Genomic DNA, 18724 nt, shown 5'->3' with positions numbered 1-18724 from the left:
CTTTACAGCCTAATAATTGACACTGCCTTGATCAGAATGACTGATCAAAATGTTGCTTTGTGTTTGTATGTTTTTGCTGTTGTTTGTTTTTTTTTTAATTAAAAAAAAAAAAAAGATTTCGTATGTAAACAAGCCGTCTGTCAAATTGCAGGAGTGTTTGTATTCTTCAGATCATGGGAAACATCTGTCAAAACCAGATTTTCCTCTCCTCAATCAACTTGATAGAGTCTTAATCAGACTGTACTACAAAGAAACTAAAAACTGGTCTTGTTACAGAAAAAATATGCTGCCAACTCTCAATGGAAGCGCTGATTTTATTTCACTTTCTTGGGATTAAACGCTGCAAAGATTATTAAAAGAGTTCCCTCCTTCCCCTGCGGGATCTCTCCCCCAAAGGAAATCCTGGGATTTTACATGCTGCTTTTCTCCTCTTTGTGCCCATTTCCAAAATTAACTACCTTCCAGAAAGAGAGAGATAGGAGAAGAATCAAGGTATAGTGAAACTTCAGAGCATGCCGATTTCCCACCTTTTGACATGGGTACTTGGATAACGGAGTGATTCCCCTTCTGATGCTTGCAACAAACAAACACTCCCACGCGTCTGCATCCCGCAGGTCACACCTCCCCAAAATGATTCATTAGGTATTTTCACATCTTCTATACAGGGAAAGATCAAGTGAGGTTGCAACTGCCTCTAGCGGTGTTTTCTGAAGAAAAGGTGACACAAAGCAGGGTGGTTGCTACTAACAGGATAAGGGCGATGTTACACTGATGTACTGTGAGTCTTCTGCCAGGGAATCTGCCCCGGAATAGCAAAATCCTTATGACAAATGAAAGAAGCAGCCAATTAGAGAAATAATGTGAGACTATAACAGAAAGAGCAGACTACCCCATTAGCAAGTAAATGAAGAGGAGATGACTGTGGCATGAGGACCAGGATCAATGGCTACCAGCCAGGTGTCTGAGCTGGGGCTGTATGCAGAGCCCTGTTAAATGCACCAGTAATTTATAGATTAAGAGGACAGTACTGGAAACATTCAATAGTGTATACATGGTCTTAATTAGATGCACACTCTTGGAGGGGTGAGAAACGAATGCCCATGTCTATATTAGCTTTTACCCTTAGACCTAAACTACTCCATTGAAACCATGCTGTGGATATGATGCCCAATTTTTATATTTTATCTGGCAGTAACTCCAGCCCAGTGCTGCAGACTGAGCACCCACCAGCAGCTGGAGTACATCACAGCACTGCTGGAGACACGACTCCCAGCGTGTATCAGTAACTCATGGATTACATATCATGCCACTAATTCTTACATATGAGGCATGAATTAGGAGGAGAACCTTGGTATGCTTTGGAGAAGATGGAGGAAGACCCATCTAAACACTGGGTACTGAGACTAATACAACAGCAGATTTTAAAACAAGAAGACAGACAAAATCCAAAGCTGTGGAGGAGAAAAGAAGATAAAACAAATGGCAAAAAAAGGAAAAAAGAAACAATCTACTGGCTGAAGATGATGATAGATTTTATGTTCTTAACTGTGGTAGATAGTTGGACATGAAACTAGCATCAGACATATCTGCAAAAACTGTACTCTTTTGAATGGAGTGGAATTGGATTTAAATGAAAGTCTTGCTTTAAAAAAAATCTTCAGGCAAGCAATTTCTTTGAGGTGAGAAAATACTGCATAGCTACACTTATGAAACAAACCTATGACAATACTAAACAAGACAAAATCTCAACTGTGTTTGAGAAATAATGTCCAGAAACATACAGATTTAGCTCTGCTCAGCACAGAATCCAATGAGTATCATCAATCTTTCAATGTCTTGGGGAATCTTGTGTTTTTCTGAGCAACACTTGTATCAACTTCAGCTATTTTAGAGTGAAATGGAGTGCACACTCCCCAAATGTAGGTGAAACACTATTTTGGTCAGATTTGAGAAGAGACTGGAGTTATCATAGGTCAGGTAGACGAAACTAGTGCTAACGCATTTTCGACTGTGACTTTTATCAACTCTTTGAAGTGTCATTTTACTGTTCTAAGGTCCAATGGTGGCAGTATGAAAACAGAGGAAGCAGACAAAAACTGGATAGGAATGAAAAGCACTTTGGACTGTCAAGCCAGCAAGCGTAAGAATTGTATTTGGCTCTGTGAGAGCATTGCCAATACTAACAAATCATTTGCCGTCTGCTGCTGCATACCAGCAGGTCATGCACAGGCTTATATTAATACTTTGATGCACGCAAAGTGGACAAATTTTGAAGTGCCCCCCATATTTGCTTTTAAGTTAATTTTGCACCAAGTCTTGAATGTCCCAATTAAAAAAAAAAGGTTTGGGAAACAAAGCAAAATAGGGTTTATCACCTGATAAAGCTAACCAAAACAGCAAAGACTGTATTTCAGATGTCTATCTAGTTCTTCCTGACAGCTCAACTCAAACTGAAAACTTAAGCATGACATGAATTTCTTCTTCATTTTCATGTCACCTGAAAACAGAAGTTTAATGCCAGTATTTTCACCATCCATGTTAATGATCACCCCAAGTGGTGGTAAAAACCAGCAATCAGGCCACAATCAAAGCCAACTCCATAACTAGAAAAAAGTTTTTCTTTTCAATCTCTCTTCTCTGCTTTTAAAATGTGACTGCAGCCACTTGAGGGACATCCTGCATGATCCATTCGCACTGCTTGTTCCTGTAAGAAAGATGTTCTCTGCACTCAGTAATCACAGCTTAACTTTGCCAGGTGAAAAGAGCCTGTTTCTATAGTTCTCATGGCTTTTGGAGATGGAGGTGTTTTTTGTTTCGTTTTTAACTCATATGATGAAACCTACCTGTTCTGCTGTTATTATCTTGTTTTATTACTCCCCACAGTTCTGGCATTTGTTTAAAATGATGTAAAAAGTAGGCAGTTGCACAGAGAATGATTAGTACAGCATCTGCTGTAGCAAGCAATATTATATATTTTATTGCTCATGAAGTCAGAGTAATGGAACCAGCCAAATCTGTTACTTCGGTCTATAAGTATATTTTCCTTTCCTGCTTGCAACAGGATAATTAATAACTGGGAGAAATAATGGAGAAAATAAGCATGGTGTTAGGTAAGTACTCCTAATTACACAACCTTATGTTTGGACCAAGGACTGATGTTTGGTATGTCTCCCTACAGGAGAATAACAAAGTTTGCACCTCATGTGTGTCACAAGGACCGTCTGCTCCACCATCATCTCAAATTACTCACTACCTGTGCCAGTGTCCTCATCCCACTAAAAAGTCTGTACTTTGCCCTGAAGCTCTGTAACAGGAAAAATGAAATCTAATGCTTTCCCATTTGTTCAGAGTGGCTGATGAAAAGCTCAATAATGAATACTTGGGCAAAAAGGTTCTCTATAATTGCAGCACACAGTCATAAAGCCAACACACAATGGCCAGCGAAATGTTTCCATGTAGCAATTGGCTTTACACAGCTTCCTACTTGGTAAATAGTGAGAGGAAATACTGAATAAATACTTGTTTTCCCTTATTTATTTCTACACTGTGTGAGCCAAGACAAAATGATGTTTAGGCACTGAACTGATTTCAGGCCTTGTCCTCTGAGTGACTTGGCCTGCAATGTTATAGGGCTTTTAATCTCACATACCTCATGGATCCTATTATCATCACCATCATAATGCAACCAGACACTGCTTACTTCCCGTTCCCCCAGCCCGACTCTGGCCAGCACACAGAAGTGAGAGCATCACTCACACAGAGCTCACTGAAGAAGGCCACACATTATTTCACCTGCTTGGCTTCACCTCCCCACACCAAATGGTGTCACCTTAAGCTGCTCCCCACCAATGGGCAGGTCAAGCAGCAGTATAACCCAAATCATAAGCATCAGAAGACATTCAGCTCACCTTGTTCACAGGAAAGGCAGAAAACAATCCCCAGGTGTTTCTATAATTCCTGTTGCTCTCAGCACAATTAGATTTTATTGAACTGTAATCCTAGATAAGTGCATTGAATCTTACAGCTGAAGTCAATTACACTGCGTTAAATAGCCTTCCTGATCTGCAAGATGAACATCACTTCTGTATAAAACTAAATTAGCTCAATAACTCATTATTTGTAGCTTGAGCAAGGGGGTTGAAACAGCAATAGACAACTAAGCAGTTGCTGCATTTTCAGGCACTAGTCCTTTAGAGATACAAGCAGAATGAATTTCCAGTTTCACCAGTTTGGAAAAGGGACAAGCACTAAAGGCAGAGAGAGGACGTCTAGTGTCGACAGCACTACATCTTAAACCATCTGTGTTTTCTCATGGCAAGAGACTCTGAGCTGACCAGCCTTGGAAGGAATGAGACATTGCTTTTCATGTACTGAGAAGTCCTCACACTTAAAAGTTTAACCCGAAGGAGATAAAAGGGCACATCAAAAGGCGTGTGACTTGTTTCTCATTCCTTACTCAGAATTAGCATCAGGACTGGGTGAGAGTATACAAAAACCCCTTAAATTAATATTTTTGCTTATCAGGGATTGATTGGAGAAGCAGAGGGGCTGAAGGCCAATGGTGGTGATGAGCTATGTGGGCATCCTTAGCAGCCACACTGTGCCAGTGTATACCTTGGCAGGAGCCCGTGAGTGTGACATTCCACTGCCTCTCACCACCCTCCTCAGCTGCTAGGGTCACTTTTGGTACCCCTCCAACCAGCCTCAAGCACTCTTTGGTTTCTTTCTTACAAATTACCATTATTTACATGTTAGGAGATCTCCACATAAGTTGGGAGATGACAGAAGTTGTTTTTCTGATCCCATTGGGTTGTGCCGGGTGCACGTATTGAGCAGACAGGAGTGATTCAAAACCATAAGCAGACAGACTGAGAGGAGAAAGGTGAGAGACAGGGAATATTCCAAATGCCTGCTGCTGCACCGGGGCAGCCAAACTCCACAAAAAAATATGCCTGAAAGACTTGGAAAGAAAAAAATCAACCCATTTGAGATCTGGAAATAATTTCCTTTACACTTTAACACAGAAATGTGAGCAGCATGGATGACTATCCTCTGTGGGGAAACACACCCCTTTTGCTCTGGTCTCCAGGGTGGTTCTTCCCATCTCAATATCCACGTCTTTCAGCAACATCAGCAGGCTTTATCCTCACAATGAACGTGAGGTAGATGATCTCTACCGCACAAATGAGGAAGTCAGTCATGGGGCAGATGAAGGAGGTTGCCTGAGAATACACAGGAAACCTGTGACTGAGGTAGGGAACTGAACCCAGACCATGAGTTCCAGTTGGGTGCTCAGTCCAAGATGGGTGGCTGACAGATCACCTCCTCTTCAGGGAGGGGCTTTGAAATTTTAAACTTTGGTGGGTTTAATAATGAAGTTGTTTTTTTTTTTTCATTTGTCTAGTCACTACGTTTCATTACACTCACACTTCTGCTTTGTGAAGGCATTTGATCCTGCTTCTTTTCTGTTTTGGCTTAAAAAACAACACAACTGAACATCAAACAGAATTTAACCCTCACAGCTTCGTCTCCTCCCCTACCAACATCACCAACTCTCCTTACTGCTCAGTGCTAAACATCCTCTCCCTAGCGCTCAGTGTTACGTCCTTTGTGCATCCTGTGCTCATGACTGTGGCTTCATCAAAACCCACCAGTGATATTTAGGAGGAGATGTCTTATTCATAGTTTCACAGAGTTACAGCAACTGTAGCACTGTGAGGCAGTAGAGCAGATCTGGTGGGAAAACCAGAGAAAAGAGATGCACAAAAAAGGTAAGTTACAAAGTGAATGTTCTGACACTGCTATGCCTCATGTCGACATGAGCAATCATCTGAAGAACAGCTACCAGAAAGCCACAGTGTCAGACTGCCTAGGATGTTTTACTGGCTTGGCTAATGAATCACTGGGAAAATGTGAGCCATGTGCTCACTGCCAGGACAGTTGTCACGGTGGGTGAAAACAATGTCTCTTTCAACAGCATCATGACCTCTAGTTTAATTGGTATTTGAACATTTTTAAAGATCTGTCTGTGTAAAGCACATAATACTCATTTCTAAGAGAAAATTCTTTGGTATTATACTGTTTGCAAGGAGGTGCAACGAGTCAAACCACTATTTCATGAAATAATTCACACTGGCTGAACACCTCACAGAATGTCTCAAGATCTTGAAAAGGAAAAAATAACTAATTTCCACATATGTAATAACTCACACAGTGAGAAAGAAAAAGACTTCACATTTTTGTGAGAAAATTTTGCAAAACCACAAACTTTTGAAAGTGCCCGGTATGCTATTTTCAGCTTATCTGGATATAGCCCAAACTATCCACAGCTAACCAAGGTGCATCAGAAGACTGTAATCGTTCCACTCCCACCACAGGCTTTTTGTGTCCACTGTGCATCCAAGTCCTACAAAATAACATAGGACTTTTATGCTTAAAGCAGCCAAGCAGCTGCAAAAATAACTCTGTAAAAATATTGAATACTTGGTTCCACTCAGCAGCTGGAAAAACAATTACTGACTGAAAAATTCAGTGTTTGATATTACTTAATAGTTGGGGAAAAACTATTTGTGAATCATAATTAACGTTTATTTAACTATTTAAACGCATGCATCTACTGTTTGAGGCTTCACAGAGAGCAAATATGTGGCCTTCTGGCACCATTAAACAGACTAATACAGTTAAACTGGGAGGACATGAGGCAGAAAACCACACTGGAATAGTCAATCCTTCAAGGAATTGGTGTGACTGAGATTGCAACACCAGGTTTGGACCAAATCAGTAGCAACTGCCCTGGGATAAATTAAATGAATGCACACTCCAGTTCCTGGTGCCAGAGCAATGCAAACATCATGACATAAACCGGATGAAAATCCATTATCAACAGTGACAGAGAAACTGCTCCCATTGAAACAGCCTCAGGGGTTTATGGGCAACTCTACAGTGGCAATTCTACAGTGAACAAGTGCAGCAGAGCCCTGCAAGAAAGGACCAGAAGGGCTCATCACCCCCAGAGGAGACAGGGTCCTGTTGCACTTGCTCAAAGCGTGGTCAACAGGACTAAGGCAGAAATCATCCATCTGTACACTGCACTGGTGAAGCCACACCTTAAATCCTGTGTTCAGGTTTGGGCCCCTCACTATGAGAAGGACATTGAGGTGCTGGAGCATGTCCAGAGAAGGACAATGAAACTGGTAAGAGGTCTGGAGCACAAACCTGATGAGCAGCTGCTGGGGGAGCTGGGTTTGTTTAGCCCAGAGAAAAGGAGGCTCAGGGAGGACCTTACTGCTTTCTACAACTGAAAAGCCTGAAAAGAGGCTGTAGCCAGGTGGGGGTTGGTCTCTTCTCCCAAGTGACAAGATCAGAGGAAGCACCTCAAGTTGCTCCAGGAGAGATTTATACTGGACATTAGGAAAAGTTTCTTCACAAAATGGATTGTCAAGCATTGAACAGGCTGCCCAGGGGAAGCGATTGGGTATGGAGGTATTTAAAAGTCAAGTAGATAAGGCATTTAGGGACAAGTCTTAGTGGTGGATTTGCCAGGGCTGGGTTAGTAGTTGCACTTGATGATCTTGAATGTACAGTAATTTCACAATTATAAGCCGCACCTGATTATAAGCCGCACGTCCGGGTGTCGGCAACTGTCTTGGGTTACAGTACAGAGTGTGATAAAAGGTATCTATTCTATCACCATCTGTTGAGGGTGGGGGCAGTGATCCTTACCTCCATGGGAGATATTCTGCTAATGGGCCATCCATTGAAACCAGGCGGGGCATTGTTCTTTATCTTTTCACAACCCATCCTTCCTGCAGCGAGTCATTTTCTGCTAATGGCCCATTGAGTCCCACTGTGTGACTGATAAAATTACTGCATCCCATTGGAAGTTGCTCCAGCCAGGGGGAAGAGCCCAACATTTCTTACCAAGATAAAAACAGAGGTTTTGGGACACTAAGGGAGCCCCTTTGCCCACTGGACTCCAGAGGAAAACTGGATTTCTCCACATCACCACTACACCTCCGGAGGGAAACTGCACCTTGTACAGGAGCACTGCTCCAACTGAGCCACATCTGTCACTGCAGGAGGATGCAGCCACCATTTAATGGGACTGCTACCAACACCCTGCCTGACAGGGTGTCAGGTTGTACTCTGACTTTGTCAGGGTTTGGAGTTTGTTTCTTTGTAGTACTGTATTTCTATTTTAATTTCCCTAGGAAAGAACTGTTATTCCTAATTCCCATATCTTTTCCTGAAAGCCCCTTGATTTCAAAATTATAATAATTTGGAGCGAGTGGGTTTACATTCTCCATTTCAAAGAGAAGCTCCTGCCTTTCTCAGCAGACACCTGTCCTCCAAACTAAAACAGCAACTTTTTGTTCTTTGTCCATATATAAACTGCACCTGATTATAAGCCGCACTTCCGGGTTCGGACCAAAATTTTAGTCAAAATGGTGCAGCTTATAATCGTGAAATTACTGCACTTTTCAACCTAAACAACTCTGCTTGTGTGATTCTTAATGATTTTATGGTTCCATGAAAGCAATGGTGACTTAGGTCAGGATTTAAGTTCCAGAAGCAGACGAACCATTTACAGGCTGCTGAAAACAAGTATTAGGCCTTGTTTTAAATTTCTAATAGGAAAACTGTTTGACTTCAGACTTTTTGAAGTCCTAATTTCCCCCAAACAATTCCCTCACTGGTTCTCTGCACATTTGCCGTAGCTGAAATGTCCCATCACTGACAGTAAACAGTCCGTTTTTCATCTCATTCAACTTCACCCATGCAGAATTGGGTTGAGTGCCTCACAGGTCCAGCAGGCACAGAACAAGAACAAAACAGCAGTTACTGTATCTGGCAGATAACTGCAGGCAGAGTCAAGTCAAAGATTCCTGTCCAGCAAAATCTCACCTAATATAGAGTGATCCAGGTGTGTCAGTTGACTGTACCGAGTAAAGATTCACAAAAGAGAAACCTATGGCAAAAAATTAACTCAGTTGCTGTGTTCGAAGGACTTGGTGACAGGATTAACATTTAAAAAAATATGTATTTTTTATACCTAGTTTACATACAGCATGTCACCTGTGCGGAATATTCTGCAAGGTGCTGAGGAATGTGAGTAGTCTGTATAATAAATATGCTTAACTAAGTGATTTGAACTATTAAGTCACCAACTCTCCCACCACTGCTCTCTCAAGTAACCATGTTATCAGAGGCCATTTCAAGGGAATTCCACTTATGTCATAAATACTCCTTATACCATATTTCTCATAACCTGCAACACCAGGAAAATAAAGACAATATAAAAAGAAATAAGAGGTACAAAATTTTAGGTAACAAACATCCCTGAATGGATTATACTTTCAAAATGAACTGTATAAATAGCATAATAAGGGTTTTTTGGTGTAAATCTCAACATTTTCTAGGATGATATTATTCATTCAAATGCAAACACATTCTCAATGCCATATACAATGCAATTGGTTTGTAAAGTGAAATAGGACCCTTTTCATTGAGACTCACTCATCACTAGGATGATCTCAAAACTCATTGTGGGTCCCTTTCAACTCAAGATACTCCATGATTCCATGATCACAGAAACAGATGCAACTGACCAAATTCACCTTGATTCACAGCCTACTGAGGTTCCCTAGCTATGCTCCCTGCATGGCCAAAGGGACAAAGCAGTGCTCTTTTTGGATCAGACAGGGCTGCTATTTTTGGATCATTCCAAACTGAGTTAGGAGGATCACAGTTTATGAAAACCGCCAAAAAGCATTGCTCTAGCAGGGCTACACCAGTATAGCCAAAATGCTGAAGTACAGGCGGGAATGAACACTTGAAAAACGTGTATGTCATAGAGTTAATGACAAAATAGATCACTATGTACTTGGTCAAATTGCTTTCTAGACTTCTATGTAGCTGCCTGTTCTCAGAAGTGTTTAGGTACTATGCTGAGGAGTTCTAGAGCAAGACAGCAAAAAGCCTTGGAAGGTCTTTAGCTTTATGCTATGCACAGATATGGGGGTCCTCAAGTTCCCACATGCATTGCTAGTGTTAGAATAAAACTGTGAAATTGTAAGAAACAACCTAAACATCTCATATCCACCCCAGAACTGAAGAAACCATTTGATGGTGCTTTTGCAAAAACACTTACTTAAAACACAGTCCTGGAAGTGACTTCCAACCAAGTCAACTGCTGCTCTAGACAGTTTACTGAATGGTGTGGCTCAGCTCTTTCATACAGGCAGCACTTACAGTTGTATCTAGAAAAGGAAATATAAACAAAATTCTTTATGAGCAAATACACAAATAAAGTCATCTTCCTCTTTAAAACTATGGCCAGGTTAAAACTAGCTTTAGCAGGTCTCAGTAGCTCTTGTGCCAAGCTTCACATGTGCTGCCTGCTCACAGGAACAAGCCCCAAGGTGCAGCCAAAGCCACCCTACGGTGTATAAGCCAAGAGAAACTGTGCCTGAGAAAAAAAACCCGGACTGAGCGCATTAAAGTGGCAAACAAACACGCCCGGCTGTTTCTGTCATCTAGTTCTACTTAAAACATTTGCAGGAAATGCAAGATGAATTAGTGCCAAAAAAGTGTAGGTGATTTCAGTAAGGCCAGGAATTCCAGGCACCAACTTCTATTTTCTCTCTCCTGAGTGGGTGTTCACTTGTAAATTGTAGACATGTTAGCAATTCAACGACTGAGCAAATTAACATTCAACTTAACAGTCATTGTTAGGTTGGAAGGTTATTACTGCTTGTTCTGCTAAAGTGACAGGTTAAAATACGTTTGTATCTGAAAAGTTGTTTTCTACAATACGTATTCCCTGTCTTTTTGCACCAAATAATTTTCTTCCATCATGTCAACTCCTATTGTATGAACCATCACTGCCAGTTCCACTACAGCAGCTGGGATAGGCAAGGAGAAACAGGAATAGGACAGGTGAGGAGGAGAGAGCACTCAGCTCCCACCATTTGTCTTTGGGCTGCCATATTAATTTTTTTTCCAGGCATTTTATGTGGTTGATTTGAGACTTCTCAGCAAAAGAGCATTATCATATTTGCAGAATGTTCTCCTTTTAAAGCAAGGAAGCAAAGGCAAAACCCAAGAGCAAAGAGAGGGCTCTACTGCACCAAGCCATGAGCCTGAGAAAGCTGCTTGCTATCAGGCACTGCTTGGGGCACAGAATGGAAAGTTGCGATTTCCCAGCCTTGCAGGTGATTATCATTAATGGAAAAAACAAGTTTTCAAGGTTGAGTTGACATACCACCACATGTTGAATTTTTGCAGACTCAGACCCATTTTGTACTAGTAAACGAGCTTGCATCCTTCCCTCCGTGCTTTTTTTTTTTCTTTAGGGTAGCTCACAAGCTGCTGACAACTCACACTGTACTAGGAGCTGTTCACACTGCACAAAGTGTTTACCACTCACAAGTGATGCTAAAAATTAATTTACAGTACCGCTACAGCAAGCTTTGACAAATTGTCATGTGTTGACACAGTCATAAGTTGTTGGTTAAAAAAAGTAACACTTCCCTCTTCTGCCACTTCATGTTTGAGACCAGGGATGGGCACATTATGCAAAGTTTGAGGGTTTGTAAGCTTCACAAATGTTTGGGCTTCACAAAACAAGCTTGGTTGTGAAAGTTTTTTCTCTTACAGTTAGGCATGTGTTTATTGCCAAAAAGACTCTAGTAAGAAAAAAAATCCTTTCCCAACTCCCAAGATCTGTGTGTTGTGCAAAACTAGAAGGTTGTAAAATAAATAACCTCGCAGGATACTTGTTCTAGATAAGATCACAGCAGTGCCAAATAATCTGTATCAACTCCTGCTGTAGAAAGAAAGGGAAAAAATATAGCTACAAGTAAAGAGTTTTAATTGTTCTCAGCTGTCACGCGATGTTATCTTAAGCGAACGCATTTATTTCTTCATATGTAGCTCTAATACGGAAAAGAAAGAACTCCATCAGTGGCATTCATCAGGCAAGGTTCACATTGATTTCCGTGTACTCAAGATAGTAGGTGTTACCCTCTGCCCACCAGTGGTAGCTCTTAAATTTTAACTCCTTCTCTTCTTCCTCAGGGCAGAACAAATAATCTAGCTAGTTTACATTCTGGAATCAGTAATGGACACAAAGTTCTTGCCAGCTGAGGTGAACAGTATTTCAGTGGTGATGCAAACTTGAAACATTTACCCCAAACTAGCCTAAATCCAGGGAGAGAAACAAAGCCAAGCAAAATGAGCACTCACAGCACCTGCCAAGTGGGCTTCATGAGGAGCCCTTAAAAGTCACAGCTTCACATTGTACACCAGAGACCTGGACATCCAGTGCTCCAGTAGCTGTCCCTAAGACCACTAAATCTTGGAGCACAGACCACACAAGAATGCAGAGTAAATTCATTCAGGAAATTAGTTTGGCAATACAAGAAATTAATTTTCTCTTTTTCTCCCTTAACACTTGCACAAAGTAGACATGCTTTGAGTGGTTCCAAAGTCCTGAGGAGACGCAATTTTACCTTTGTAGAACCTGCCCTGTGCCTGCATCAGTGCAAGAATGACCCACCTAATTTCTCTACAAAATTCCCAGCATGTTACTTCAACTAAAAAGAGCTCCTGCAAAACATTAAGGAGGGATGAAATTTCACATAGACTCTTCACTTGCTCCCGCTTCACACACCCTGTATAGAATTTCTTCACCATCTGAGATGCTACTCTGATAGATGACATACTCTCAGACAGATCTAAGGAAAGCAAAGGACATTTACACTGTTATAGTCAGGATGGACATTGCCTTGTGCTGTTGACTGAAATGAAATCATCCATGCTTAATCAGCGTAGATCACTGGACATTCAGAAAAGCACTAAAGTGGCAACTCCCACCTTCCTCCCCCAAGTAACACAAATTTATAAATATTTTCAGTGTACTACATTAAATGCATTATTTCACTGGATTCAGTCCAAGAGTCAACAGTGTTGAAATAAAGATGATTCAACTATTAAGCCAAAAACTTCAGCTGACAAGTTACCTAGAAGGTAAAAACAATTCTCCTCCACGTTGGAAGAAAACTAACGAAATCTTAAGTTTTACTGTAAGTTATCTCAACTGCCATTTCTCCTGTACCTTTTTACTTTGCTGTATAGAAGGGAACAAACAAATTCCCTGAGTTCTTACTTTGGGATGGAAAAAGTCCAAGATATTCAAGCCACTAATCTAATTAAGAATACTGTGAGGGAAAAGGTGGGACCTGGGTTTTTCTGAAGCATTTTTTTGTTTGGTTTTGTTTGTTTGTTTCTGGGATCTGACATGTGAGTGTGAAGAAACCACCCCCAAGAAGAAGAGACGCTCTTGCCAAGTCCCTTGCATGAGTTTGAGCTTGCTCTACCCAACACAGGGCCAGTGCAGGAAGGTTCAGCACTGGGGAAATGCAGACCCAGGATCTCCCATGGCCTCTCTGCATCACACCAAGCTGCTCTGCCCTCCAGTTTCATCATGGGGAGGATGGCAGAGTCTTGGCTATCCTGCAGCCACACTCCCTCAAAAATGCTATGTGCAGGGCATGAGAAGAAAGCCATAAAGATGACATTAATCCCAGCAAGATATCACCAAGATTTCAAAAGCAAAAGGGAACATACGGGGGTGATCTGTTCCTGGATGATGCATGCACACAGCTGAAGGAATAAATTGTTGTATTGAATATACATATGAAATATGCACTAGTAGTAACTGCTTGTATAGGATGCACACTGTGAAACAAACTCCCCTGGCTAGAAATTAATAAAAGAAAAGGAGGATTTCAGTTTTCTTATTTCAAGGGAACTGCTTTTCCAACAAGTGAGACAGGACACTAGCCCAAAGGCAAGAGACACCAGTGACTGCCTACAGCATGGGCAATCTTCCTGTCTCTGTTCTACGCCTGTCTTCACGTCACTTCAAAGGTGATCATGTCACATCTGTCACACAGAGCTCTGCCACCCATGAGCAACGGGGAAGCAGTTTAACTGGTCAACCTGGCAGGACCTCCTATAAGCATTTGGGACTGGGAGGAAACCTCCCAGGTCTCCACTTGTGTGAGTGTGGGCACTTTAAAAGTGCTTCCAGTTCTTAAACTTAAGAGATGCTCAAAATGCCTTGAACTAAAAGAATTTCAGTGTTGGAGTACTGAAGGTCTTTAAAAGATGTGTAGATATGGTGCTTAGGGACATAGTTTTTGGGTGGACTTGGCAGTCCTGGTTAAACATTGGACTCGATGATCTTAGAAGCCTAAAGATGCTGTTTCCTTCCCGACTCTCTGTCCCCAGTGCAGGAGGGAGCAAAGGGAAGCAGTATCTCTGCAAGCATGAAACAGTGGAAAAAAGCATTAGATCTTTGTCTTCACCTGGAGCACATCTTGCACTTCCAGCCCTTTCAAGCATAGGAAACTTGGTGGCCCTGTGGAGAGTGTAATGACTTAAAAGCCAGCATCTGTGTCACGCAAAGATCCCTCAGGAAGCAGATTGGGAACTGCCTGCCCCCTGCTTTACAAGTGTACTCACACACATGTATGTGGGCACTCCTCTCCTTTGCCTTTTTTTTTTTTTTAACTGTATACACTAGCATATTTTTCACTACTTCCTTCGCATGACATCCATTGTATGGTATGTAACAATCAATGCCAACATTATCTATAGCACAGAAACATGTAATTCACGGAAACAGGACTTTCTTCTTCCCCAGCTTCTCAGAGGCAGTTTTGTTATATAAATCCATCTGACTTCTTGCTTTATTTGGATCTATTCAGATCAAACCTTTACTAAGCCAGAAGGATTTTGTCTTTAACAAATATATTCCTATCCTCGCAAATCAAATCCCTACTTCTAGGCAAGACTATGTCATCCAAGTTTTACTGTACTGTACTACTTCTAAGCAAATGAACTTAAAAATTCAGTTAAATGGCAATGTACAGCTAAAGGGCTCTGAAGGTTTATCTATCACATGACAAAAATCATTCTTTGTACATCATCCATAAAATATCCATAGGATTCTCTGGATATTTTTGAGCCATCTCAGGCAAGAAAGGTAACAAGGCAATGAAAATCATGTCAAGTTTTATGAGATCTTTAGCAAAATGGCTTAAATTGAGTCATGTTGGCTAATATAGTCTGAAATCCTCCTCTATATATTTCACACGGCAGTATCTTAACCAGATACTGGTCTGTGCAGCCTGGTTACAAGTCAGGAGAAGGAGACAGCTGAAAATCTTGCGTGCCCTTTTGATCCACAGTGATTTCCACAGGAGAAATCACTGCAGGAAAGGTACAAGTCAAAGCAGTTATGTGTGCTCCACCTTTAACACCTGCTCATAGTGACAATGCAATGAAAAGATTAACATATTCCCATGTCTTCTGAGGCAATTATTCTTTATGGGGTATTCAAGGAGTCACAAACCCATTTATATATACTTTGCTACTTCACCCAAAATTACAAAAGCATCCCAGTTTCAGGTGTTGTTGGACTGCAATAAGACACATTCAAAGTTCTGTCTGTTCAGCAATGTGGACACCAACACTGGTAACATACACATTCAAGAGGCACGTGGGTATATGCAAAAATTTCATTCAGCACAAAGAAAAGCAAAACGAGTACAGAAGGATCCTAAGTTAATCTAGTTCCTGTCTTCCCACTGACTTCCCTCACCATTGGAAAGACTTTGGTTTGGATTTTAGTCAAGTCTGGTTTACAGTGCCCAACTTTGTGTGTCATAAAAAACCACCAACCCTGCTGGAATGCCTTACTCATTACACAGCCCTGCAAAAATTATTAGCTATGATACAAGGCATTTCCCTTTGGGGACCAGAAAGGGTGAAGAAAGGGGATGGAGAGTGACAGCTTGTGGTTTCTAATGCAGCAGCAAAAAAAAAAAAAAAAAAAAAAAGCAAGAGGAATACAGGATCTAATGTGTTTACATTTGTCAAAACAAGTTTCCTGGAGACATGGAGGGTCCATGCTGCTGAGCTGTCACTTCTGCTTGAAACTGCTGCCTCATGCTATCAGGAGGTCAGTCACTGACCTACTTTCTGATAGGACTGAATTAATTTGCTACTTCTGTACACAGACCTTTTTTATTTTTTTTAAAGGAATACTTAACAAACCCAGAAAAAGCTGCCTTTTATCCAACTTGGAGCTTCAACTGGGGCTGTGCAAGGCTATTACATACCCTGGCATGGGGCCCAGTGTGCTTGGACTGCTTATTCTTTTGGAAAAATCTGTACAGAGTATTTTTAATGAGTTGACGCTGCAAATAACGTCTTTCCTTTTTGAACTCCTACACTACACTTATACCAGCGATTTAACCCACTACACACAATAAGGGAGACTAGCACTCAAATAGGTTGTGCTTTGTCTGGGCTGCTCCTGAAATAGATGCCTACCACTACAGGATTAGCTCCCCAAATAGACAGATGCATGGCACAATATACTTACAGGATTAAAACATAAAGTTATTAACAGAAAACAAGATGAGTAGGTGAAACTTATGATCTAGACACCTAACCAATCCAATCATTCCCTGCACAGAGCCAGCTAACCAGTGCTCACCAGGAGATGCTGGTATGCTAGGAGCCCTTAAACTAAAAAGCATTCTCCTCAGAAAGTGAAGGGGCAGAAGTAGTAGCAAAAGACATGCCACCGATTTCCCTTCTTTGCTAAATGGCTACCTACACACATATAATGTCACTATCCAAACTCTTTCATTAAAATAAAACCATGGTGAAAGGTTTCACAGATCTTTCAAATACTGAAATACTAGAAGTCAGCCCTTAAAATCATCCTTAACAATGCCATCCACTGAAAGCTTCATTGCTTGGGTGGATTCTGCTTCCCAGGTCTCTCGTGGGTAGCAGCACTGCTGTTTGGAAAGAGGAGAGCTGTGTACCAATCCTTGAAAGCAGAGCCATTCTGCGCTAAGGCTCTGGACTAACATTTGGAAGACGAGACCTCTTCAGCAACTTGGTCTCATAGGCTCACCTCACCCTCCATCTGCTAAGCAAAGATAAGGATCTTCTCCAAGTGTTTGGCTTGCTTAGTACCAAAACATTGTGGGTGAGACTCACACTTTCCTTTGCATTTCCCCAGGGTCCAATCTAATAATAGAGGAGGTAGTACTGACTACTGTAATACAAGACAACTATCAGTATCACAACAGATTTATGATCACTCGAGTTCCTGGACTTGATTAGGTTCATGCTGCCAAAGATAACTATGCCAAATCTAGCACTTGCAACTGCAAATGCATTCTTGTCAACCTTTTTAGCTTTCATCTGTGCATATTTACAAGCCCTGAATCTGAAGTTCAAATAAATCCAGTAATTCACTCAAACCCACCAGGATTTGAAAACATTAGGGAAGTGTCAAGATGTCATTGAGCTTGTTCTGCAGAAAAGAGTGCTTTATAGTTTCAGAAAGAAATAGACAAGGGAGCTATTTAACGAGACGGTGGCATATTGAAACATGGATAGATAAGTAATTAATAGCTACCTTCTCTAAGTGAAAACTTTTCTGAGTGAAAAAACAGCATATATGAAAAACTACAAGTCAACGGCTGCCATTTTTGGATGGATAAGAACTGTCATGCATGTTAGCATCTCCATTACCATGAAGGATTTTGCTCCTTTAAGCAATTCACAAAGACTTTCACATAGAACAGCATGTGGGAAGCAAGGAACTAACAGAAGGAGACACCAAAGAAATGCTGATATTCGCAACTAGAATTCTAATGAAAAATGTTATCAGGAATACATGAAAACAGGAGAGAACTGCTGTGAGAAGCTGAAGCTTTATTCCCTTAGGATCAAGAGTAACTACACAGTTCTATAGGTGCTGTCATTAGTGTACAAAATATTGGCCAAACACTATCTTTATGTTGGTAGCTCAAAACATTTTATTATTTCACAAGTCCAATATTCAAACAGTAGATCACCTAGTTAACTCTCTTAACCCTGATGTGCAAGTTTCTTTGGCAAATTTTTATACAGCTTCAAGTGGAACATATGGCACCTTAAAGTAAACAAAACAGGAGAGGGGAAAAATAGTCATGCTTCAAGAAATAGGAAGTATAAACCTATTAATTAAGCATTTAATTCCTTTTATCCCTCATGTCTATCTTCACAGGTTCTCTCGGCAATCAACCAATTTTGGGATTACTGCTGTCATGCCAATCGTGGCAGTACTTCAGCTGAAAAGGCACTGTCAAACATAATGAAGTTTCCCTTCAGCTCGTTCCCACACTGTGCTGCATACAGCACATTCGCTGCCTGGCGAGGGGAGCTGGAGGTAAGGCTTCATCTGCCCTAGTTCCAAGAACTGCAGACCCCTCCCAGCTGGTAATGGCACAACTGAATCACACCAATGGTCGAGACTATGTGCTATAGAAACCACCTCACACCCTCCTATAAAACACACAAATAGCACCCAGGGGAGCATTTTTGTCCAGCTTAGTGGTGGACTTGGCAGCGTTGGGTTAAAAGTTGGTCTTGATGATCTTAAAGGTCTTTTCCAACCTAAGCAATTCCATGACTCTTTTCCAACCTGCACATGCCTTGGACCGAGATATAAAAAAATTTCCCAGTATTTCACTATTACAGCTCAACCTCTCACTTGAATCCATGGACATCATCCCCTGTATTTCACCCAGTAATGCTGCACACAGAGCACAAGGAAGAATATGGAAGAGACATTCCCCATGGAAGGAGT

The 18724-nt window shown here is 41.2% G+C and overlaps 1 protein-coding gene across 5 annotated transcripts in view; it reads right to left on the bottom strand.

Moving 5' to 3' along the window:
- BACH2 (BTB domain and CNC homolog 2) overlaps positions 1 to 18724 on the bottom strand; it is a 182052-nt gene that overhangs the window by 87506 nt on the left and 75822 nt on the right. For 4 of the 5 annotated variants that reach the window (XM_033055268.1, XM_033055269.1, XM_033055270.1 and 1 more), the window contains one exon: positions 10151 to 10259. The exons of the other annotated variant lie outside the window; for it this stretch is intronic. The gene's annotated coding sequence lies outside the window, so the exon portion shown is untranslated. The remainder of the gene's footprint in view (positions 1 to 10150; positions 10260 to 18724) is intronic. 5 annotated transcript variants of the gene reach the window in all.

Source organism: Catharus ustulatus, chromosome 3 (genome assembly GCF_009819885.2).
Source record: "Catharus ustulatus isolate bCatUst1 chromosome 3, bCatUst1.pri.v2, whole genome shotgun sequence".
Classification (NCBI taxonomy): domain Eukaryota; kingdom Metazoa; phylum Chordata; class Aves; order Passeriformes; family Turdidae; genus Catharus; species Catharus ustulatus.
Note: the sequence above shows the minus strand (reverse complement) of the source record. Positions and strands in the feature narration are given on the sequence as shown.